This window comes from Aphelocoma coerulescens, chromosome 1 (assembly GCF_041296385.1).
Source record: "Aphelocoma coerulescens isolate FSJ_1873_10779 chromosome 1, UR_Acoe_1.0, whole genome shotgun sequence".
Lineage (NCBI taxonomy): Eukaryota > Metazoa > Chordata > Aves > Passeriformes > Corvidae > Aphelocoma > Aphelocoma coerulescens.
The window spans coordinates 65,957,211-65,982,544 of NC_091013.1; the positions used below are offsets into that span (position 1 = coordinate 65,957,211).

The 25,334-nt window shown below is 40.2% G+C and overlaps 1 long non-coding RNA gene across 2 annotated transcripts in view; it reads right to left on the reverse strand.

The window, feature by feature from the left end:
• Positions 1-23,089, reverse strand: part of LOC138108446 (uncharacterized) — a 72,045-nt gene extending 48,956 nt beyond the window's left edge. For both annotated transcript variants that reach the window (XR_011149967.1, XR_011149966.1), the window contains exon 1: positions 22,748-23,089. This is a non-coding gene — a long non-coding RNA (uncharacterized lncRNA). The remainder of the gene's footprint in view (positions 1-22,747) is intronic.
• Between the last annotated feature and the right edge of the window lie 2,245 nt (positions 23,090-25,334).

Genomic DNA, 25,334 nt, shown 5'->3' on the forward strand with positions numbered 1-25,334 from the left:
TTAGGTACAGGTGGTCTTGAGAGGTGCAATACCACTACAAATTCCAAGAATTGTTCTTTGATTGCATTACAAACAAGACTGGCCAAGACATAAATAGAATATAACTATCCTTATACTGCAGCTGTATAAGGAATATAAGGTGAGGGAAACATAATTTATAAAACAACCACCCTGCTTGCAGATTCTGCAGATCACATGGCCGGCAGACACAGAAATGATTTCACAAATGAAAATGGAAGATGCAAAATCCATGAAGATGGTGTTGAAGGTTTGATTTATTTGACTTTCTCTCAGTTTATGAGGGTCTCTATGATTATCATATATATAAATACAGACATATTATATTCATGTTACACATACATATATTGCTATATATATGGAAATGTATGAAGAGCTGTAAAAGAGGAATTTGAGTTACAAGAAGTGCTTAAAAATAGGCTACAGGATTTTTTGTATAGTGCTTAGAACAACTGGAAGAAGTAATGAGAGTTAATTCGGTACTGGATCTGATAATGATCGGGAAAAAAGGAGATACTAGATCTAAAATTAAGACCTTATGAATGTACAATACTTCTGGTTTAGTAAAAAGAGCAGAAAAAGTGTAAGCATACTGTGAAAATCATTGACAGAAAGATAATGAGTTTGAAGAGTAATAGCAAAAAGCTGGTTCAGAGTACCATTGCAATAAAATAAGAGAGATTCCACTGTAAAATAATATTCAGTGAAGTAGAAAGTTGGAGAAAGGGAAACGACCTGGAAAGGAGAACTTTAAACTTGCCATCATGCAAAGAAAGAACAGAAAGAGAGCTCAGACCATGTGATGCTATCTAAGCCTAATTATCCACTTAATTAGTATAGTTTTGCTAATATATTCTGGAAGTATGCGAAACTCTTAAAGAAACACAAGAAAGCAGATTTTTTCCAAGTTTCTTGAGCAGTTAATTCTTTTCTTTTTTTCCCTATAGAATAATACTGAACAAAAGGAAGTCTTAAGACCACTGTCTATGAATTGGATCATTTATTTGAAAAGATAGTTGAAGAAATAGCTAACAAAAATGGTAATTGAGAATATAGAAAAAAATCTGAAAATATGAAGGGTACCAGATTCTGTACCCCTGTTCTGCTCACTGGAGGTAGCACAAGGTAGCCAATATCCATTTCTACTCACAGGCTGAGAATTTGCATGCCCTGGGGAAGTCACAGTCAGCCTAACACTGGTCTGTCCTTCTCCCATACCAACAGCTCATGTCCTCTGTGCAGGTTTGGGAATGGCATCATATGAAGGTATCTCTCTACCAGTTTTTGGCTGCATTTAATTTCTTAGGTCACATCTGTACTAGGAAAGAAAAGGCACCACCACTCACTCAAGAGCCGGTAGCAAGCTACAGCTCACATTTGCCTGGCTAACCCATCTGCTCTCCTGATCCACTGTACCCTCATTTGTACTGCCTATAAGAGTCCCTAACCCATGCTATTCCTCAAATCCTGCAGTATTTTACCTGTGTGCTTGTTGGCCTCAGCCAAAAGCATATCAAAGAGCAGGCTAACAGTTAAATGGTGCGGGTTATCACATGGTAGAGCTCAAGTTAGTGCCTGAGCCCTCTTTAGCTCAGTAACGCAGATATTAGGAACTGCATCCAGTTGGCAGTAATTACAACTGTACTAGCTTGATCTAAATCAAAAATGCAAAGGCATGAAACACCAGTAATCTTAGAGACTACTATTTCTTTACCAGAAATGTCAATTAATATACTACATTTGGATATAATATGTGACAATTAAAAGGGAAGAAACCACAGAAAATCTGAAAAATTGGCAAATGAAGAAAGTCAGAGGACAATAGAAGGGAAAACTACTTATCTGATGTGGAAGTATTTTAAAATGGAAACTGGAAAGCCAGTTAGATGACTGAATATGCTTTTCAAGGTAAGCAAGGTTACAGCAAAGAAGTCAGTGTAGGACCATTTGGGTAAATAGATTTAGTTCATTATTAAAATGCAATTTGGGTCCCATCTACGTGGACCTCTTTGTAGGATAAAAGCCTGAAATATGCTTGTGGTGTTTTATTCTGAGACTTTTGAGAAGGACCTGATGCTGAAGTGGGCATGCTTCAATATCAAATAATCGCCTCATCACTCACATGATGGGATAAGGACTCTACTGAATATTTATACAGTTTTCAAAAAAAAAGCATATGCAATAATGTCTTGGAATTAGCGCAGTCTCTGTATTACTTGGACAGGTGTTCAGTATGTGATATAATTACTATTAGGTTCCAGGTCACGTTTTGACCTGTGAGGTCACCAGTTATTTTCATGATAATTTCTAATTTTACAGGTTATAGAAAACTATGTGCAGGAAAAACTGCACAAAAAGGGAAAATGAAATTACTTTCATAGACTACTTTGTGACCTGGGATTAACTGCTTAAGTCTGAAGACAGAAAATAAAAAAGGAGAGGAAAACGTGGCACATCAGACAATGCTGGAACATGATCCATTAGCATTCAGCTGAGTGTTGTTTTTTAAGTCACTTAGAGGTAAACAGAGGAAGTAAACTGCTCAAATGAAAACAAATACAGATTCTGAAAGCGGTCAGCTACTCTGGTGAGTACTGAGGACATAAAGGACATAAATGAAAGAAATTGTAGGATGCTCTAGGTCAAAGGAAAATAGCCAAGATTTTGAGAAATAAGATTAGGGGTAGGGATTTGGAAACAGTTCTTAATGTGAAATTATTCTTAATGGAACGCTGGTAAGAAAATAGACCATCATAACAACTATTCAGCATAACTTTCCCTGTAGACTTAGTATTTTGAGAAGTTGTTCTGCAGAAATGCAGGCAGCTTTTCTGGAGGAACAAACTGGCTATTCTGGCTTTACTATATTGCCATCGGCTGGATGTGCAACACAGTAGGGAATTGCATTAGGAAAAATCCCTTTTGTAGCATGACTGTATGATTCTGTTTTTGCCAATAATAGAAACTATGTTAAAAGAAAGGAGTATCAGTGAACAATATAAGAAATTGGAATTAGATGCACATAGAGAATAACATAAAGCAAATCTGTCACATATATTACATAACTAGCTGAATAAAAAGAAGCTTTCTTTCTTATTATGACCTCGTATTTTGGAAATGCAGGTGAATTATATAAAATTACAATACTGTGATGCCCTTGAGTATAGTTTTAGCAAATTACATGAAACAGCCAAACAAAATATTTGAAGTTATCCACTTCCCCCTGTAGTACATTATATATGCTAAACTTAATGTCTGAACTGCCAGAACTGGTAGTTCCTGTTTTGAGGAAAAGAGTTGCTTCAAGACTTCTGCAAAAAGAGATTCTGAAAAATCTTATGGCAGATAGGACAGGCCTGCTAGAGAAGTCTTCATAGACTGCTTCTCTCTTAATTGTGATTGCATTCCGTGCCCACCACTCCTGCTTAAATAATCACTTGTTGAGGAATTGCCTGTCTATGTTTCCTGAGGAAGTGGGGGGACATAGGTTTTAGGAGCTGCTGGAAGCTAAATTGAAGTATGGAAGGAGGAGATAACTGCATTCAGAAGTTTGGCTGAAGGGTAGAGGCTTTTCTGGAGATTGAGGTTGGTGGCTCTGAGCAGGAGTGTAGTGCTAGGAGGAATCCTTCAGCCTATTTGCTCATTTAGCCTATTGAGTGCACACCTAGGTATCATGGATGTTTGGCACATGGATAGATTAATTACATTACAAAGAACAACTAGTACATTTCAGAAATTCATTATGAAAGTACCCTATGAATAAACTATATGAATAATAAAAAGCAAAACCAAACTGTAGAAACCACTTCTGAGAAGATCTTTCATACATGATTATGGTATAGTTGCATAGTCTGCACAAGTGAAGTAGAACAAAGAAGTGGAAAATCTGGGCTAAATGTCATAGACTGGTCTGCAGTTTATCACTTCTTCTCCCCCTCCCTCCTCCCCGCCCCCACCACCTTCTTTCCAAGGAAAAAATTTGAAGATTCCTGAAATAAACTATCTGTGATTTTAAAAAAGTAAAGAGACTGGATTCTCTGAAGCCAAGCATTTGGGAATAAATATGAATACAGATAGTTGCTGCAGAATTGATCTGTTATTATCTTAAATCTTTTGTCTTACTTTCCTTGGTCCACAATATTTCTTCTTCACTCAGGTAAAACTCATTGAAAATAATGCAAGACATGACATATCTTTTTACCATGAACTTGTAGTTGTGTAATCATCAAAAAGAGATTCCTAGTGTACTTCAACTATCAACATCCTTATAACTCTGTTTCAGCAGACATTACCTATTTTGAGACGAGAGAGATAGGGGCTGTGAGTCAAATCTCCCTTCAATTATGCTTGATTCTTAAAGAAAAATTAGATTTATGCCTCTGTCCATCCATCCATCCTACTGCTTATTTATTAAGAATATTATAATTCTTGTTTTAGTGGTTAACTGTAAAACTAAGAAGATATACAAAATCCCCGGTTTATCCAGTTTTTTGAAGTAAAAGAAAAAAATAATATAAGTGACTTACTCTGTATTCAAAGAAAATTGCCATTACTGATTTCCAAAAGATGTTACCGAAGAGATGTAGAGATGTATTTTGTTTCAAGGGTCTGTGGGGCCTACTGCTCTACAGTTCCATAAAATTTCAAATAACGAGTGCTACCTAGTTCTACAGATGAAGCAAGATCAAAGAATACACATGCAAAATGGCCAGAATAAAAATCAGTGAATAAAATTATTTGATCACTGTGTTAAAGTCTAAAAAACAAAAATTATTTCAATTTTCATGTGAAGGGGAATCCATAAGAGAACACATGAGTGAAAAGGTTTTTGGAAAGCAAGATTTTTAAGGCATGTTTCAAAAAAGTTGTATTTGTTTAGTCTAGAGAAGAGAAGACTGGGGAAAATAATAGGACATCTGAAGATTATTATGAAGGAGATGGTCACCAATGATCTTTTGTACCAAGTTTTGGAAGGACAAGAAAATATTATCTTAATTTGCAGTCAAAAAGAACATGCTGCATATTTGGAAAACCCTTTTAAGTACAAGGATAGTTAAAGACTGGAACCAAGTTATCTGGTGATGCTGCAGCATCTTCCTCACTGACAATTTAGAACAGATTAGACAAAATGTTTCTGTCATCATAATCCTCTTACATCTATCTATTTTCTTTCATAATTGTTGGCTCCACACAATAAATAACCCAGAATACCAAGTTGCAACTTGAAAAATAAATTTGGAATGTGGAGATAAAATTGTATAGTCTGAACACAAGAGAAATCATCACAAATACAGGTATCTTTTTTTTCCTAATAGATGTATTTTTGAATTTTGTATGCCTTTGTATATTCTATTTTTCACTTAATTATAAAGTTTTTTTTTATATAATTTCTATTTACAGATCATCAATGAGGATAAAGCATGTTACCTGTTCATGCAAGCAGTGCTATTATTCTGCTTGCACTGCTTGGTTCTCTGGTCAGGAAGGTGATTTCATCATTGCAAATGCCCTTTTTTCTTGTCTTCTAATTCTCTCTAGCACATGCTCTTCAGGTATGTAGGTATTACAGGGAAATATTCTGAATTCAAAACACATGTAGTTTCTTTTAAGTCACATATAGATAACTAGGGTTTACTATTTGACAGCATATCTGAAAAAGTCTGATTCCTAAACAAAACCAGAACTTTGATGGTGAATTTTACTTTCTGTGGTTAACAGACTATTTTTACAGTGATAAGTAAAGTCTGTTAGTAATAAAAATGAAACCTAGTATCTATGCTGTGATAATGGAGCCCTAAAGTGAAATTAGTTAGTGATATTAGAAAGTATCACTTGTATTTCTACTCCAAACCTCAAGTTATTTTATTTTCCTGTACTCAAAAACAATATTAAAGAAAATGTATGGTTCATGTTACCAACAGTCATGGCCTTGATTAAAATGGGAATAATCCATGTATATGCTTTTGTTAGAGCATAAAATATGTAACATAAGAGCAAGAATATTGAAGGAATGAAGATCATTTGACTATTCAGAATACTGACAGAATTCAGTCTATTCAGAATACTGGCTAGCATGTCTATTCTATCTTAGAAATTCAGCTTGAAGGATGATGAGAAAACTGTTAATAATTATTACTCTGTTGTATCTGTTAGATGCTTGAGGACTTATGTGTTTCTATCAAACAGTAATTAAAGTCTTCAAATTAAAGTGTTCCTCTTCCAGTGGTTTTTCTTGTATTGGGTCTGCAACAGGAAAGGCTGTGAACATTTGCAAATGGACATTTTATTCTACCCTCTTCCCTCAAATTGTGTTAGAAAAGTTTCAATTATTAGAAGCAGCCGTATTAAAAATGTGAATATTGTACAGAGAATCAAGTCTCTTTCACTCAGTTAACATCTCAGAGAGGAAATAAGAAAAGAGCACCCTTTCACTTTTGTGGCTCATTGTGTCTTGTTACCTTGATAAGGAACCAAGGGGTTCCAGTATGACTTTTTTGTTTAATACTGCACTTGAACCATTTAGATTTACCTGGCTTTGGTTTATGGTTTGTTTGTTATGTTTTTTGTTGTTTCTTTTTAAAGTAGGAGGCATCTGCTTATGCTATTTGAGAATTAACTTAGAAAGAGACCACCAAAGTCTTAAAACCTTTGTAATACAAGCCAATCTGAAGAATGATTGTTGTCAACTTGAATAGACTTATTCAAGAATATGAGTCACATAACACTGCATCTTTATATTAATACAGTTTATATAGAAGAAAAACAGTACAGGTCAGAGAAGTTTTTAGAAGAACACGTCTAGCAAATAACTTTAGAATGCTTAACTTACACTTTTTTACATGGATATTAAAGTATAATTCCTGGATATAAGTGAATACTACTTTTAAAAGTCCTCTGAAAGTTGTGTGACTTGACTTCTCATGTAAATCAGAAAAGTAATTTCTGATCCAAGGTGTTTCATGAAGAGAGAATAATCGTTTTAAATTGCAAAATGCCTTAATCAATTGAAGAAATTGAGAAGAAAAAAACCAACAAACTAGAGCTCCTTTTAATTACAATTGAAACCTACAGTTGTCTGGTTTTACTTGTGAGAACTTGCTTCTCAACATGTATATCAATTTACTAATTTTTGTAATGAAACCTTCACTTTTACAGTTTGAAGTTGCAAATGCAAATGATATTTTTTAAGCTTTCCTATGTAATATTTTATTGAACAGTTTTTTAAAAAAAAATGCTGACTAAAGAAAGTATTTATTTAACCAGAGGGGATTTATTGGGATGACAAATTCAGTTTTCCTGCATGAGGCCCAGCACAACTACTACAGAAATCAGTCCCCAGCAAGTTGACTGTATCTCTTTTGGATAGTATTGTACTCAGAAATATATACAGTTAATAATATATAGATGGATCTAACCCCCGTTTTGAAAGGTGTTAATGAAATTATCATTTAATACTTTTGAAAATACTACTTTCAGATTACATAAGGACATCCAAAAACAATAATTAAAGGGTGGTTAGGAAGAAAAAATATATGCAGTTTAATTTAGGTAAACAGCCACATACAAAGAAACTGGAATGATATAATACTTATTTAAGTTGGCAGAAGAATATATGATTGGAGGTAGAATTGGGAGAATATGGTGTGCAGTCATTCTATGTTAGCAGATTTAATAATGTAATGTTATCCCCTTATTTAACATAACCGCAGTTGGACTGAATGAAGTAGTACAAACTGTACATCAGAAAGATATAGGTTAGAGAGTGTTACTATTTAGGAGTGTGAATGCTTGGCCAGTGAATAGGTCAGAATTAAGAAAAATTTTATATTTGGAGAGCTAGGAATTGCATTTCTATGCAGTTTTGGGCTCTCCAGACTAGTAGTGTGAGGTACAACAATGGCATAAAGAGATAGTTAATGCAGTTTGTGTGTGTGTTAATTTGTATAGCCCAGTTTTCCATCTAAGCTAGCCAAAGCATGAAGAGTTATTTTAATTGCCCAGTTTTTATAAAGAGCATGAGTAACTTTTCTGGGATGCTCTTAGATGCTTCTTTGAGTGGTTGTGTAGATGCGTTTCATTGCTGGTGTGCATGTACCCCATGAGTGCAAGGACAAATTATTTGAACAAGGTTCATTAAATGGTATCAGCAGATACTTGAAGTACCCTTATGTCCATTGACCTCAGGGCATTAAGCAGCCACGTGAATACAAACATGGGTGATTTCATTATTTCCATCATACCACAGAGATGGAAATAATGCAGTACATGTACTGTGTGATTTACTTTACTTTAGTTGTAATAGTGTAATTAATTTCATACAATAAATTAAGTCCCCTTATGACAATTAGCAAAATACAGTTTGAGTTAACATACTAGATGTACCTCTTTGTATATGGATAAAGGAGTCATAGGTTTCTGGTGTTTAAGATTTTCCTTAGTGTGATTCTTCAGAGAGCAACGTATCCCATAGTAACATTTCCCCTTTCTAAAGAGTAAAAATACAGCAGGGAAGGGAGGGAGGGTGAGGAGAAGACTTCCCTTAAAAGGAGATCACTTTATTTCTGAAGTAAAGCTATAGTTATGATTTAAGACAATGTCTCTTGTTCAGTGTCCTAAAAGCTGGGATTCTGATCTTCTGGTACATATCCATTACCAGGGTCCACTTGTATTGGCAGGGAAATCTGACGGAGGCGAGAGGGACGTGATTCTCAGTACAAGTTGCTGCCATACATGTAGAAGGGATAAAAAATTCATCAGCAATATGACATATCTTTGGTTCATGTATTTTAAAATTCAGGTCCTGAAAAGACTAATTTTATTACTTGCATGCTCTCTGCAGGGACCTTGATAGTGGCTGGCTTTGTGTTGAGTGCCTTATGTATTTATAGCCCCAATAGTAGTGATTGTATTTCGGTACCATGTCATACACACAGTGCTGAGTGACTTGTTGGCCTCGTGGCTTTTCTGTCTCTTACTCTCTAACAAGCTGTCCAGCTTATTAGAAACAATAAACACCAGAAACAGGGTGACTTCTATGACTGATTGCAGAAGCAAATGTACCATTCCAAATCAGTGACAGAGCCTTCTGTCTCTACAGGAAGGGTGAGGAGGCTAGCAGTTCAGTGTCAACTATCAGTGCCTCAGCAATTTCATTTGCTATTTCAAATTCAGATTGGAGTAGTGTCCGTAATCTCCTAACCAATCACTAATCCTCAGGGATTTTGAACTGCCAGCCTGCAAGATGTCTATTTTTACATAGGGATCCATGCAGCAGAGGAAAGACACTAGATTCCTCATAGGAACTCTGGATTACATTACAGAGTGCTACCCTTGAGTCTTTGTCATGAACCAAGCAGGAATTTTCTGTTGACTTAGTGTTCACCCTGCCTTCTCCCAGAAAAAGTAGCCATCGCCACAGCCTGCTTCAGAAGATAAAGCATTGAGGTGTAGTACCACAACAGATCGTTGATTCAGTTCACACAGGTCTAAAACTATATGATCAACAATTCTCAGACTTAAAAAACCAATCTCAATTTAAAACATTTTGTTATGGTTTTACTGTTATACATCCTATTATCAAGAGCTTTTTACTTCCCAGAGGAGAGATTGTAGACTGCAACAGGTCAATTAAATCAGCCTCTAGGTCATCTTTCCAGATCAGTAAAAATATCTCAGCATTTATAGTCTCTCTCAAAACGTTTTGTACTTTATCTACATTCTGAAAGCACAGCCTTGCAATGACCTGGTGCTTGCTGCATCAGATGTTTGTTGTACCCAAAGAAGTCCTCTCCTCATCAAACTTTGAATGAAAAATACTCATTACAGTGTCGCCTTCATACGTTGCAGTACCACGGGTCTGGGTGACAGACAGATCTATTCAGAGACAGGGATTTGCTCACATTCAAAATCTTTGTGTTGTTCAGGAGATGCCTTCTCTTTATATAAATATTTCAGAGTCAGTATTCTCTGCCTTGAACAATAAATAAATTTGGGTTTGTTTTTCAGGGACTTCCCAAACAAGTGCCAGTAGTCAACGTGATAATTAATCATGTATTTTTGTCAACAAGCCAGTGAGGGGAAAGACCATCCTCAGGAACTTTTATGTGACACACAGCTCTAAGTTAAGCCAGTCAGAAGCAGGAAACATTTGGGATTAGAGCTGATAACATTAGAGCCTTGAGCCTTTCCAACCTTCAACATATCTAGCCATCATAGCAGGGAGTCAATAGCACTGACTTGTCTTCCAGAGTCACATTTTTCAAATGGGGACTTCTAAATGTGTGCTTGTTCATAACAGATACAAATAGGTGTCCTGTTCTAACTAAAGGGATGCTGAGAGCTCCTGACTAAATGTTTTGTTTACCTGTTTATAACATGGGCTTTGTGTGCCTTTTTTTTTAATCTTTGTATCTTGTGAAACTTTCAGTACATTCTCTTTACCTGCTTAGCCAGACATACTCTTCTGAAATACTAATGAGATCCTGCAGCCAAACCCGGCATGAGTATAGCTGATAGACAGGGCGTTGCCTGGGTAAAATCTGCTGACAGAAACTATTTTGCAACAGTACAGATCATTTTGTGTCAAATAGAGTTACTTTAACTAGAGTTACTCACAAACCCGAATGAAAGACTTTCTGTTTGAGTATCCTGGCATGGCCAGTCTCCCTTAATCTCCTCTACTTCAATAGTACCGGACTGTTTAATAACTTTGACACTAAGTGGAGTTTACATAATTTCTCTGAAAGTGCATTTTTCTGCAATAGCTCCTTATCTTCTTCTGTACAGTGATACAATATACCTCAACTTGTGGTAAGATTTAGGAAAGGATTTTGTTTATATTTTTACTTAACAGTGGAGACCTGTCTTACCTGTCTGTATAATTTTTTACTAATAGAAACTGTGCTTTTCTGTCTGCCTGAGAAATATTTTTGTGTCTTGTAAAACACATGGCAGGGAAAATGGGAGTGTACTGCATGAGTTATGAATCTCCTACTGAAATAATAGGAAACTCTCACAAGCTTCTGCTGTTTTTATTATGATGGTAACTGTGCCCACTTGAGGTCTACTCTAGAAACAATGCCCGCCTCCTTTAGAGGAGGCTTGAACTACTTTACTTCAGTTTTCTGCTTCAGATTTTAGATAAAGTTTACATTGCTTCCTTGGGCTTTAGTTATTAGCAAGTAGTTCTCTTGGAATGGGGTTGATTTCTGTGGATTGTCAGATTTTCTTCTCTTCATTTTCACTCCCTACTATTCTTTTAGATTCTGCTTGCAGAAAGACCAGCAGGGTTTTAAGAGCACAATATGCATGACTGCATCTTTTCCTCTAATGCATCTTCCCTAACAGTGGAAAAGAATGGCTCTCTCAGAATGTGCTCATCTAAGCTTCCAGTTCCCCAGGATCTTGGAAGGACTTCTTTGCAATAGCAGCTTCAGCATCTGCCACAGATAGCAGGCAGACTGGTGGTTGATTGGCAGAGCTAAGAAGAAATAGATTTCCAGCCCTGGGGTGATGCAGTCTTCTTCAGAGTCTGTAACTACAGCACCCCTCTAACAAACAGAAAAATTTGCTTTTTCAAAACAGCAATAAATAAATAAATTTTTAAAGTCACAAACAAGAAGGATGGACAGGGATCAACTTTTCACCTTCTCTATTAATAAAAAAATAAGGGTGCATCAGACACTAGCAGTAGGCACGTTCAAAGCAAATAATACAATAAATTACATTAATTTATACGTTCATGGGTATTATACTCACAACATTCTTTGACTAAAGACAGTATGGATTAAAGAAGTTCACAACAATCTAAGGAGAGACTGCACGAGGCCCTGGAAGAGATATCTAGTAAAGGTCAGTGACTGGACAAACCACATCAGGTTCAGGAAATTGTCCAAGCTAAAATAAAGTTGGATGCTGGAATCTATGGGCATTATCAAATGTGCTTGTCCTGGTCTTGCTGTTCACTGAGAGAATACTTGGATAAGAATTGGCTTATGTCAGCTGTTGGAGATAGGTAAATGGGCCAAGTGTATGCCTGGCCTGAACCAGTCTGACCTTTCTAGTATTCTTAAAACAAAGTTTGTTTATGATTCATGACCTCCTCGCAGTCTTTGCAAAAGTGAAACAAAATACTTTCAGGACTTTCCCCTCTTTAAATTCAATCACCTAGAGTCAACCTTTGCCATTCTCGTTCCTTTTACTGCACTCTCAGCTTTGCTAACTTCAATGTCTGTAGTATTTCAAAGATTTTATAACATATGTTAATGAAATGCCTCTACCTCTCCTCATTTTTTGCTCACGTAATCCTGCCCTTACTTAAATCAAACTTTATTCATCTTTATCTCTCTAGAAACTTGTTGCTACCATTGTAATTTTGAGTAATGACTTTTCTTCTTCCTTATACTGTCCTTCGGATTCTTTTTATTACAGAGGGGAAATCTTTGATTTGAGGAAATATGCCAAATAAAAGAGCAAGAAAATTAATAGAAAATCCATGGGATGATGTTGTTTCCAACACAGTAATTTTGGAGGAGGAGGAATTTCATTCTGATCCTTCTTAAGTGAATAGATCAGATCCACAGATCTGTGATACCAAATCTGTAAGTCATATTCCAAAATGCAGCAAGCCAGGATCACAACCTTAGGAAAGTCTCAGAAATAAGTTTCCTTCTCTTCCTTTAAACGTGGGAAGTTGTCATGACAGTAGGTTTATCCTTCTAAGTCACTTTGCAAGGACAAGGAATTTTAATGGGAAGTCTCTATTTTTAGCAGAGATTAAGATGGTCAGTTCTTGTGTTCAGTTCCCTGGCTGGCCCAAAGTCCATCCAGTTTTCAGTAGGTAGGCATAGGTGCAGCTATAGCTTGATGAGGAGGAGAATGAATGCAGGAACAGGGAAGGATCTAGAGCTCTTCATAGCATCCTTTCACCCTTTCCCTCCTGCTGCTGGTAAATCTGCACCTGAACAGCCAGTGCATTAAAGACAAAACCTATCCTGTTTGGCTTCTTACTTCTAACGCCTCAGGTGTTGAGAAATGAAGGCAAACTCCTGTGCCTCTTTAGCTTTGTATGTACACCAGCAGACCCATTCTGGTTTGAACATACCACCATCTAAATGGCTACAAGAGAAAGGAGGGAATTAATGTTTTCTGTTACTTGTGTGGCCTCCTGAAACGATTAATATGTGTTTAATGAGTTCTCTATGTATGCTTTCTTTAAATTAAAAGTTTATTTTTTTAACAAGATCACTTAAAATTAATTATGAAAGTAGGGCAGCCAGTATTAAGGTTAAATTTACTGTAGTGTTTTAAAATAACACAATAAAAATACCGTGCCACACATTTTTTATGCCAAAGTTTTAGATAAAGCCAAACAACAGAAGGGCTGAAAGTCACTGGCAGAGCATTTGGAATTATAACCTGCAGAATGTGGAACCAGGTTCTGATAACTTTTCTTTTTCTCTTTTAATGTATTAATCTACTTTGTATTAATGACTAGTATGTTCAAAATTGAAAAATCCACTGGGAGATGAAAAAGCAGGTAATTTCATTTTTTCTCATTAGGTCCATGAATGAAATCTGTAAGGGGATGAGATGTACTAGTTGTAAAGTCTTGAAGGTCATGCTAACCAGAAACAATCACTTAAGTTCACCAACTTGCAGTGATTCATGCTTGTTGAATAAATCAATTTTCAATGCGGCATGTTCTGATAACTTTTTTTTCTTACATGTTATGTACATTTATAGCTATTTAACAACAACAACAAAAAAGATGGGTTCTTTTGGTACATTTTAATTGAATTCCATTTTCCATCCACATGCACACTTTTATAAATTATAATTGGAAGACAAAGTCATGGTAAAGAGAAGCCCATTAAATTTTCTATCATGAAATGTAAAAATTACGAATAAGAAGTTTGTTATATAGATGATTAAATAAAAATTTTGCAGGCATGAAATCACAATCTAGATAGCAAAAAGAACCATATTTTATAAAGAGGATATATTTAATTTAATAAGGGTCTTTAAAATGAAAGAATAAAAAGGAAGTGTAAAACTGGACCAAAATAGGCTGCGTAAGACAAGGCTTTTCTCTTTTCTGCTTTAAAAGGCAACTAGAATTGATAATTGAACTCAAGAGACACAAACCAATTCACCCAGTCTGCTGATAACATGCACTTGTAGTTCTGGGTCCTAAACAAACACAATATGGGCCTTGCAAGTGCTTTAGAAAGCCCTGGTTAATAATCAGTTGTCCAGGAGTCCCCTCTGACCCGCGCGGGCCCTCCTTCCCTCGGAACAAAACCCCAGCAGCTGTTGCCTGTTTGAGCCATCCCGGTGCAGAAACTGAGCCCTTGTCACCACCGCCTCCCTCAGCTCTCTGGCTGCGTGCAGTGAGGGAAACCTGCATCTGCAACTTGGGTTCAGAGCAAATTGAAGAAAGCTGGGCAGCTGAGTTACTGAGACCTGCCTTTCTACAAGGTAGGAGATGACCTCGGGTTAGATGACCCTGACTATCAAGTGTGTTGCCTTGACAAATAGTAATTGCTTGACAATTGCTCTAGGCTTGGAAAACATACGTTATCATGTTCATGCTGTATCCACTGATATAGATTGTTTTCATTACACATCCTGGATATTTCTAACTCCACTGAACCTACTGATGTGTGAAAACATAGATAAGTTCAAACTAGACGGCTGAAACTTGAAAGTCTCTCCTTTATCCGAATTACTCCTTTTGGCTAGCAGATGTCTGTCTTTAGCTCAAGAATAAGTCTATGTCCAGCATCTACAGTGGTCTTTGGAATGGTTGGTGTTTTTTTGTGTTGTGTTTTTTGGTTTTTGGTTTTTTGTTTTTTTTTTTTTTTTTTGAATGCTGTCTTTGTTAGAGCTGGAGGAGTTTCAATGAAAGAATATCTCAGTTTTGTGCTTGGTGAATGCTATGGTCATAACTATTTCCCTGTATAGGTTTTAGCATTAAGGCTGTTGGACACTTTAAAGAGCAATCCACACTCATGGCTCAGTATTTAAGGCATATGCAGAAGTTCAGCATTAATCACATATTTTATACTCTGTAAGAAGAAGTTGATTTTTTTGGTCTGGACAGAACTTCCTTTTGAACTACTGTCTGCAGTTACAGTTTCCTCCCCTTTTGGCAGAAGTTTTACTGATAATATAAACATGAGCCTCTTCCAGTTGAAAACAATCTTATTTTATTTGAAATACACTATTCCTTTTTCTGAAAAGTTGCTGAGTCTCTCCCTGAAATAATCTTATCTCTTTATGTTTTTCCTTATTCCTTAACACATCTGCTTAAATATTGAGAAAGTTCTCAATACAAGAAAGGCTGTAGAGAAACACAAAAGATTATAGGAAATTTTAGTGGGGTATAGATTGCTAAAATAAAAGAAAGGAAAGGTATGAAGCATGCAATGTACAGCACTCACAGGGGCTCAAGTGGTTAGGGAGGTGTATTAGAGGAAAGGAGGCAGGAGTCTGTCAAGGGTCAGTACATGGTCACTCCTGACCTCAGGGGCATAGAGATGTAGAGTCCTTGTGACATGATTTGCAAGAGAATGTGTGGGCTTTGATTCGCTCATTTACACAGCATCAGAAAGTAAATAGGAGACTGCTTTCTTATTTGATGAAGACTTCAGTCATCCAGATCAGCATCTTCCATTAAACTTCTTATCTTTCCTTCCATTTTAATCTGCCTCTTACATATCTTCAGCAGGCTCTCCCTCCAGAATGATGACTCTTATGCATGAGAAAAGGACAGTTTTGCTATTACTTGTAAATTTGTCGTCATATGACACAACATGTCATTATTTTCATTCTTGCTTTCAAATGAAATATCTCCCAGTCTGCATGTTGAAATTGTGCATTATTAAGAACTACATTTGTTGTACACGGCTTTTTATCTATAGACCTCAAGCTTCTTTTAAGCCTGGAATGAGATTTTGTTCCTTTAAAACTCTCAGAGCTCAGGTAATAGTGGCTGAGGCAAGATTAAACAGGATTTATTCCTTCTCACTCTTAGGCCACTTGACATAGCTCTTCGAGCCTCTGAGTGCTACTGGCTCATCCCAGCATTTTTGCAGTGCTTTGTGCAGACTCTTTCTCCCAGTGTGAAACTTGCCCAATGTGAAACTTCCAACAGGAGGCCGCTTATGGCTTCCTTCCACAGTTCCCGCAGGAGGATCCCTGGGTGAGATATGAGGCTTTTAGTGCCTTTTCCCAGTCAGCTCTTCATATCTAATGTGAAGAGTGGAAGACTGGTGAGAATTTCAATCACCATAATTTTGGGTTTCTTTTTTTTATGTGGAGATATGATATGGCATGAGAACTCCTCTGAAGAGAGATCTTCATAGTTGGATTAGCCTTTCAACATTCATTAGGCATTGCTAACTATGCACCTTGCCTTGGGAACTGTGAATTTTGTATTTTGAAAAAGAGAAATGCACAGGTAAATAAAATGTTGCTAAACACTGATTTCAGATCTTAGGTTATTTTCGACTTTTATAACCCTGGTATGTGTAGCATTGGCACACCCTGTAAGCATTATTTTATCTCTCAGATTCAGTGAGATGTAGGACAGTTTTAACTGTCCCTATCTTAGAATGGAAAAGCCATTGGTGAAATTCTGAGTCAAGGACAGGATTATGTCCCTTGTTTAAACTCCTGTTCCAAACTTTGAACTAAACACCATCCATCTTCCACCTTGGTATAGATTTAACATCGGCAGTGTGATTTAACTTTAAACGTCTGTAGGAACAGTAACCAGCAATCTGCTCAGACAGTAGGATGAAAGAGCAATTATATTCTTTAATGTGTTAATCAATCCTGTTTATTTAAGCATATTCAGGAAATTATGGTAAGTTTCTTAACTTCTCTTTTATTTTATTTACAGGTCTACTTTACCTGTAGTGCTGAGCTGTTGTGATAGTTTGATTTTTATGATTTGCATCGAGCGTGAAGCTTTCAAAGCCACATGTCAAAGGTAAGTTATTTCAATAATCTTGTTGTTTGTTGTTTTTTTCCTCCAAATTTGTCCAAACCAGCACATTTGTAAATGTCCCTAAAAATATTGTATGTTTAAGGGAGAAGTTTTCATCATTTTAGTGAAGACTCAGCTCTGTTGAGAAGTCAGTCTTGAGTAAAGGACGTTATGAAGCAGTAGGAGCTCCTGCAGGGAGCTCTGAGAGAGATTTTCTCCCACTGCTTGCCAATATACTGAGGAAGTGTGTGTACTGCACCAGCTTTTAAAATAGTGCAACCTGATCCTTTCTTTACAGCTCAGAGGGTGGGGGTGGGGAGTGAAGGTGAAAGAACAGTAGCCCATATCCTCCTTCTCATTTTGGGTCTGGTTTTCTCTATGGAGCGAAGAGAGCATTAATTGTGCATGACTATTATGAGAAAGGACCCTTCGCTCTCACCCTTCACATCTCTTGTGACATAGGCCAGGTTTAATCTAGTCTGTGTTAGGAGAAACTAAGTACACTTTGCAGTGTCATAATGAGATTCCCCCTCATTTTCATTTTCCCTCAATGGTATGTAAATCATTGCTTGTAAGGGATAAAAATCCGTAGGAGTTACGAAACTGAAGTGATTGCACTAATGTGGAACTCCTTCCAGTTAGCCTGCAGTGTTTATCGCTCTCCTTAGTGTCATAAAACTAAGATGAAATACGCTTCAAATCAAAAGAGACCATCTAATTTTTCTCTGTCTAACTAATAAAAGTAAAATTGGCAAACTAAGGTAAATTGCTAAACAAATCTTTGAAAACAAGGATGGCCAATGTGTAAGTCAGGAAATTGTTTTGTTAAGAGCTTCACTTGTGTGTAGGGTTTTAAAAGTTATCCAGATATAGGAGTTTATAGATTTAACTTAGAAAGGCTACCAAAACTAATATTTAGTCAGTAGTTGTGACAGCCAATCAGTACACCATCATACAGTGGAATCTTTGTGAAAGTCATTGTTTTATAAAAAAGGATGTTCATGCAATACCACACTCAGACAGAAATGAGGATACTAAGGGTCCTTAAACAGTACAGTGGTCTCAGTATTCTGTTTTTCTAGCTAGTTTTGCCTAGTTTTCAACATATTTATTTTTTACTTCTTTGTGGAGTCTAAAGGCATATTTCTCATCTGATGAACTACTACTGATTTCCTAGTTTCTGTTCATCTTTTACAAAGTATTTATTTGTATCTGTAATCCATGCTAGGAACACTTTTTTAGTCTGTGCTAGGTGTATGTCATGTACACATTATGTACCTATTTTGAAGTGATGTCCTCACTAGCTAATATAATCTATACACGTGGTATTCAGAATGCTAACTGTACGTGTAGAAAATACTTATGAAAACTACTACAGTACTTTAAAATATTCATAAGAATGTATTACTTTTTATGAAGCATTAATGCCAATCTTGAAAACTCTTCTGTTAGACATCCATCAATATAGCTAGAGGGTAAGACCCGGAATCTAAAAGTAGGTTCAAGAGAAGGAACTGAGGAAAGCAATAGTGCTTGTTTCCAGATATTAGAAATGAAACCTGCATAAGGGTTTATCCAAGAATGCAATCAGTCTTCAGTTAGATGTATCATGCCATCACTGGCTAGCAGCTGGAAGGAAGAGAGAGTTTTCCTTTCTTAACCACTTACCATAAAACACCAGTTACTATAAAAGGATAGCTGGAGCTGTTCTGCTTTCTTCCTATGCCTCAGGCTCCATTTTTTAAAACTTTTTTTCTCCCCCTGTATATCTTATCCATTGTAAATAACCATGGCACTTTCCTGCTGTTAGTAGTATTGTTGTACAGCCACAACAACATAAAATAGACATTTTTGGATAACATAAGAGCTGGGTAGAGGCTTCTAAAAAGCAGTAACTGGACTTGCAGTCTTGTTAGTTATGCATGGCTGCTGCTTGTTAAAGTGCTACTGTGCAAAAGCTGAAACACTGGAACTGCCTGCTTGCAGAACCAGGAAGACTGTGCTGTCTGAATCAGTCAAATTTCCAAATGTAAGTTAGTAACACCCTTTACAAATGAAAAGGTAGAAATGTATCTAGAGTTTTAAACGAAAGCTGTGGAAATCCATAGCATAGGCCTTTATGGTGATCAGAGAAAACTGCTTGTTATCATTAGGAATTATAGGGCTGCATTAAAAAAAAAAAAACAAACAAACTGGGATCTTATGTACAGAATTAGACTACAAAAAAAAATTAAAAAGTATCGGACACCAAATGGTACAGACAGACTGGTAACATATACAGTAATACAGGAGGAGTTAACTGATAGTCTTTTTCAAGTGTGAAAAAAGGAAAGGAAGGGTCGTTCAGATAATCATGTGCTAAATTACTCATTTATGTACTTCAAGTATCAAAAGAAAAACAGATTAGATAAATTAATAACAAACAAGACTTATTTTTATAAACAAAACCAAATTATCTTGATCTTGCGAACTTAAAAAGCCTTCATACTGTAACATAAAACTGAATAAAAACTATATACTGTATATATTAAAATATCTGGTGAGTTAATACAAATTCACTTTCCTTTGAACTCTAGTAACCCAACTCTAATCTCCGATGGGTTTTGATAGTTAAACCAGAAAGGACTGCCAGTGTGAGGGGGTGTGTATGTGTGTGGGTATATACATACATGTACATACACACACACACATACATATATATATACACCTTGTTCCTTAATTGATTAATTTAAGATGTACTTATGTAATACAGAGAAAGTATATTGGTATCTAATACCTTTATGTGTGGGATATTGAATTGACATTTGTTTATCATCTCTGGGAGTGTGACAGATCTGTGGAAAAACTAATACCAATTCAAGGCCAGAATTTAAGGGCAAAGTGGGTTTGAGGTACACAGAAACTTAGTTCATGGTGATGTGAGTTGGCTCCGGTTTCTGTGCCTCAGTCGTTAAGCCATGCATACCCAAGCTGCTTTTCCAATCCACCTAATACATCTAGCCACCTTTTGTTTTCAGAGAACAGGCAGTGTTGGGGCTTGCTTTATACGGTTGCCACTTTAATTCTCTCTGTGACAAGCTGCAGAGCCACAGAAGCAGCCTGGCAGCAGCACTCAAGCTCCAAGTGCAGCAGGAGTTGGGAGCCCTGGAGGACCCAGTCACAACTCTGTGTCACTGGCCAGCCCATTACCTGTAGAAGTTAGCATGCTTAAGTTGACATTGATCCCTCAAGGGACTCGCTACCAGCTAAACAAAACTGGAGCACAGGGCTAGCCAAGCATAGATTCTCTGTGACCCTGTGTCAGGACCTGTCATCCTGTTGTAAAAGCTAGCTATGTTACCTCCTTGCCCTCTGAGACTCCCAGGGAATCCCCAAGTAAATGAAGATGGGAGTTATTTACATCTCCTTCGTGTCTCCAGCCCAATCACTTTGGTTTTCTTTTTTTTTTTCTTTTTTTTCTTTTTTTTTAATTTAAACAAAACCGAACCAACCAAAAACCCAAGAGACGATGGAGTACTTTAAAAAGGCATATTTGTTCCCTTTTGAAGGCTTACTACAACAAAACAAGAATAATTTGCTCTATTAATTATAGATAATGGAAAATGTGTGTGGTTGAAGGAGTGAGCACACTGTCATTGATGGTATCACAACTGTTGCATATAGCTGGTAAAGGCAGATACATTGGAATATTACTGGTAGTTTACAATATTTAGAAGCCAGGAGTTCTTTAAAGTCTATTAAATATGCTGAGGGTAGAAATGCTCATTTGCTTTTGCAGAGGAAATAGAGCAAAGATACACCACAGCAGAGAAAGCTAGCAGGACAAAGGAGATACTATTGACTCATTCCAGACTGCCGACTTAGCAGCTCAACTTTGTTTCCTTTTAACTTTTGTAACAGTAGGAGCTCAAAGCTTCTCAGTCTATTTTCTGCACAAATAGAAACACCCTGACTTCAAAAAAGTAATACGCTTTGAAGAAACCCAAACCATTAACACATTAAAAACTGTGTGTACTATTAAACAGGGCTTCATGGTTACTTGAATTTGCAGCAAGTAAATGCTGGTGTTTTTCTAATAATTTTTACACTGCTGCATTCTGGCAGACAATCCTTGACAAATATCAGTTTGTAAAGCACTTTTTGTTGGTTTTAGTGTGATACAGTTTTACTGACTTTGCAGTGGGTAAGTACTGCTTCAATATTTCCACAGACTGGGTAAACCCCACAGACACTTTTTCCCAACACAGTAGCATATTGCAGCAAGTTTCTAACCCTGTAACATTACACTTGTAACACTGGGGAAAGCATACGATGTGTGAAATTCACATTTCGTCCTCGGTACTTAAGTCTATATCCCTTTTAAAAAAAAGTAATATTTTTATTGTGCACGCTGGACAATGGAGTGTCCAGGGCCATCAATATGACAGCTTCTACTGTGCCAAAGTCCCATCAGGACCATGTTCCCCGGCAAGAGACCGGCCCCTGCGTCCCCGCTCGCTCCCGGAGGGAGCGGTGTAACTTCACAGACACACCCCGCTTACAAATACGCCTCTCCTTTCTCACGAGCGATCCCCTCTCGAGCGTACAGTGTGCGCTTGAAACGTCATAAAACGTCATAAACTCAAACTGATCGGCATCGCGTAAGCCACGCTGGTACTGGAGCGTGTAAGTTGGATTTAACTTTGGAAGCGTTTGGTCCTGGGCTCGGCGGGGCCCTGCAGCCGCAGCCGCCGCGCCCCGCGGAGCCGCTCACGGCGCCGGTCCCGCGGGGCGCGGGGGGGCCGGGCGGGCGGGGCACCCGTGCTCTGCCGTGGCGTCGGGGGGCCGCGCCCCCCCCCGTTGGCGCGGCGGGCTGTCACTCAGGCGACGTCACAATACGCCTGTGTGAGCGCTGTAAACACTCGGGCGGGCGTGTGTGTGTGTGAGTGACGCGGGGACGCGCCTCCCCGCCCCCCAGCTCCCCCCCGCCGCCCCCAGGGTGGCACCGGGCCGGCCGGGGGGGTGTGAGGCGCGCCCCTGGTTGTTTCCCGGCGCGCATGGTAGCGGCTCGAAAGGTAGCATCACTGGAGTAGGGGATGATGTAATTCTCCCTCCGGCCAGTGACTGCCTGCGCTTGCACCGATCCGACTTGCAAACCGGAGGGGGGTGGTTGTTTTACGCGTGATCGTATCAGCATCTCCTGACGGAGCACCCCCCCACCCCCCGCTTTAAACCCCGCTCCGCTCATCCCTCCCCTCCCCGGGGCACAGGGGAGGGATGGGGCTGGGGGGAGGAGGGGAGCCCCGCGCCGTGTGTGCAGGATAAACACGCCAGTGAGCGCCGCGCCGAGCGGTAAACAAGTCTGAGGTGCCCTCCGCCGCACGGCAACTTGCTGCGGGCGGGGTGTCCCCCCCGCACACACACACACACGCACGCACGCACACTCACTTCCCCCTAACAAAAGCCCGTTTAATATCAGCGTCAGCTTTTGTTCGGCGGGCGGCAGCAGCCGTCCCCTCTCCCGATCACCTTACTTCACCGGTCGGCCCCCCGGCCAAATCCACGGGTCCCCCACGCCCCGTCGCCCCTGCGCGCATCCCCTCTCGCTCCGTGGCGCCGTCCCCTCACCGCCTCCAAACCTCCCCCCGCTTCCCCGGAGCTCCCGGTATCTGCTACCCGCTCTCTGGGGCAGCAGGCAGGTAGGCGAACAGGCGGGCCCCCCAATCCCCGAAAAGGCAGGAGCTAAATGGTACTTACTGCCAGAAGAGAGGGCGAGGGGGGAAGCTCTTCTCTCTGTGCAAAAGCAAAATAGCCACTCGCAGGACGTTGCCAGCATAGGAGGCAGCAAGGGAAAATAAAAAAGATCTTCCAGTAGCGAAGGGCCGAGGGGGGGCGGGAGAGGGGGGAAGGGGAGAGAAGGGGAGAGAGGAACGGAGAAGGAGGATTCGCCTTTTAACCAGAGAAAAATAAAATCAAAAAATAACCGCGTGTGTGTGTCCCCCCCCCCCGGTTGCCTTTTTTGTGCAGTTTCAGCAAAGCTGCGAGGAAGTTGGTCCTTTTGTTCCACTATTTATAGATTGCGTCAACATTGCGAAAAGGAGAAGGCGGAGCGGTGGCACTTACTCCTCGCCGAGGGGTGGTGGGGGAAGATATCGGGGTGGAGGGGCGGGGCGGGGGGAGGGGGGGGGACGACGACGACATACAAGCCCGGCGAGTGCAAGCGACTTCAGCGTTCTCCCCCATCCGCCGCCGCTGCAGCCGCCGCGGCCACGGGGGGAACCGGGCGGTGCAGCGGCAGCGGCGGCGGCGGAGAGAGAACCGCGCCGCTTCCCCGCCCGGCTGCCGCCGCACAGCACCGCCCCGCGGGCGGCGAGGCGAGGCGCGCCGAGCCGGCGGCGGGGCCACGGGGAGGGGGGGACCCGCCGCTCGGTTGGGCGCTGATCGGCTCGCCGGTACCTTCTATCTCCCGGTAGAACCTGTTGCGACCCTCTCGGCTGGGAGCTCCGAGGGCAGGTGCACGCACCACCCGGCTCCGTTTTCTTTACGAGGTAGCGCCGAAGGGTTAATCTGGGGAGCCGAGGAGAAAACATTTTAAAACCTAGGGGTCGTAAAGCTTAAGTATTTTCTCCGCCACCGGAGAAGAAGCGGAGGGGGGGGGGGGGAGGGGAGGTGGGGAAGAGAAGGGGAACCGTCGCTTTTCTGGCCGAAGGCCAATGTTTCTAAACTGAATGTAAACAAAGAAAACTGCAAACACCAGAGGAGGGCCTTCCACCGCCACCAGGGCTGGGGGGACGCGTTTCCAAAGGGGTGCCGAACTTTGCCCACCCCTCGTTTCTCTCCCGGTCCTGAACGCCCACGGTCGCCCCGGCCACCGCCCTCGGGTGCCGCGGGACGGCGGAAACTTTCTGCCGGCGGGGACGGCGCAGGGTAGCAAGCCTGGAAAAAAAAAAAAACAACAAAACAAGTGTGTTCTTTTTTGTTGTTGTCGTCGTTTTGTTTGTTTCCTTTCAACTTGGTTTTTTTTGGGTTTGAGGATTTTTTTTTGTTGTTGGGTTTGTGTTTGTTTTTGTTTTTGTTTTTTTTTTTTTTTTTTTTTGAGAGCGAGGGCTCGTCCCTCCCGCCCCGGGAGGCAGAGCCGCTGTGCCCCGGGCGGGCGGAGGCCGGGACCGGGCTTGTCCGAGCCTGCCGAGCGCTCCCGGCTCCGGCCTCTGGGCTCCGTGGAGCTGCTGGTGCTGCTACTTGTAACGTGCTCGGGGAAATATCCACGGGACTCCTGCTCGGTTGGCAAATCTTTCTATGTTTAGACGGGAAAATCCTCCGTTGCTATCACAGGCCGGTGGAATGTCACCGCGGGGTTAGAGAGGAGCTGGAAGGAAGGAGGGAGGCTGGAGATGTGCGTGACCGTGACACCAGCTGTGTGATCGCCCTAAAAATACCCGTGATGGACCCGCGGGCGATTCGTGCGTCCAGCAGAAACACAGCCGTCGAACCGGGCGACGTTTGGGGGGGGTTTTCACCGCTCCTTGTTTTCTTGAGTTCTATGGGCGGATGAGTTCTCCCCTTAGTTATGCTTCGGACAACAGATGCCTTCGCGATGATGATTTTCTGGGGGAGAGTACTATTCCCTCGGAACTCTTCCCCTCCTGCCCCGCCCCAGCCCATGCACGGTCTCTGCTGGCGGGGGAGCTCCCTGCGGAGCGGCAAGCGCAGGTAATGCCTGAAGAAAGCTCCGAGAGAATAAAATAGATTCCGTTAGTGTGGTGCCTTTCTTGAAGCGTCCCATTATGCCGGACTTTCCTCTCCTCTACAACTTCGCCGCCAGATCTCCGTCCCACATCGCTGCTCTTGCGACAGAACACGATACTTGCTCATCTTCCGTGGGCTCTCCGTGGGGACTGCGGTTACTCTTTGCCCATTCTGCTGTGGGTGGAAAAAAAAAAAAAAAAAAAAGAGAGAGAAGAAAATAATAAAGGGGGGGAAAAAAAGAAAATAACGAAAATTACCTAGTTCGAAGACGGACGGTGTTGAGTGTCGGATTGTTTTTTTGCATGCAAAACCCATGGCACAAGCGAGCTCTTTTAACAGCCTTTTAACTGATGCTGTACAAATTGACTGGTGGTGGAAAGTAGTAAATAGTGGAAATAAAGGACAGATCCCAAACTGTGAACCGTGAATAAGCCTTCCTGGAAAGAACTGAAGTGAGTAGAGAGTAGGTAGGCAATTCTCTCGCTTCTGTTCTGAAAAAGTAGTGCGACGCATTGGCACTTTTTTTTTTTTTTTTTTAAATCATTCTGAGAGAAAAGAGTAAAGAAAAAGAAATAGGGTTGTGGTGGAAATGGGATGA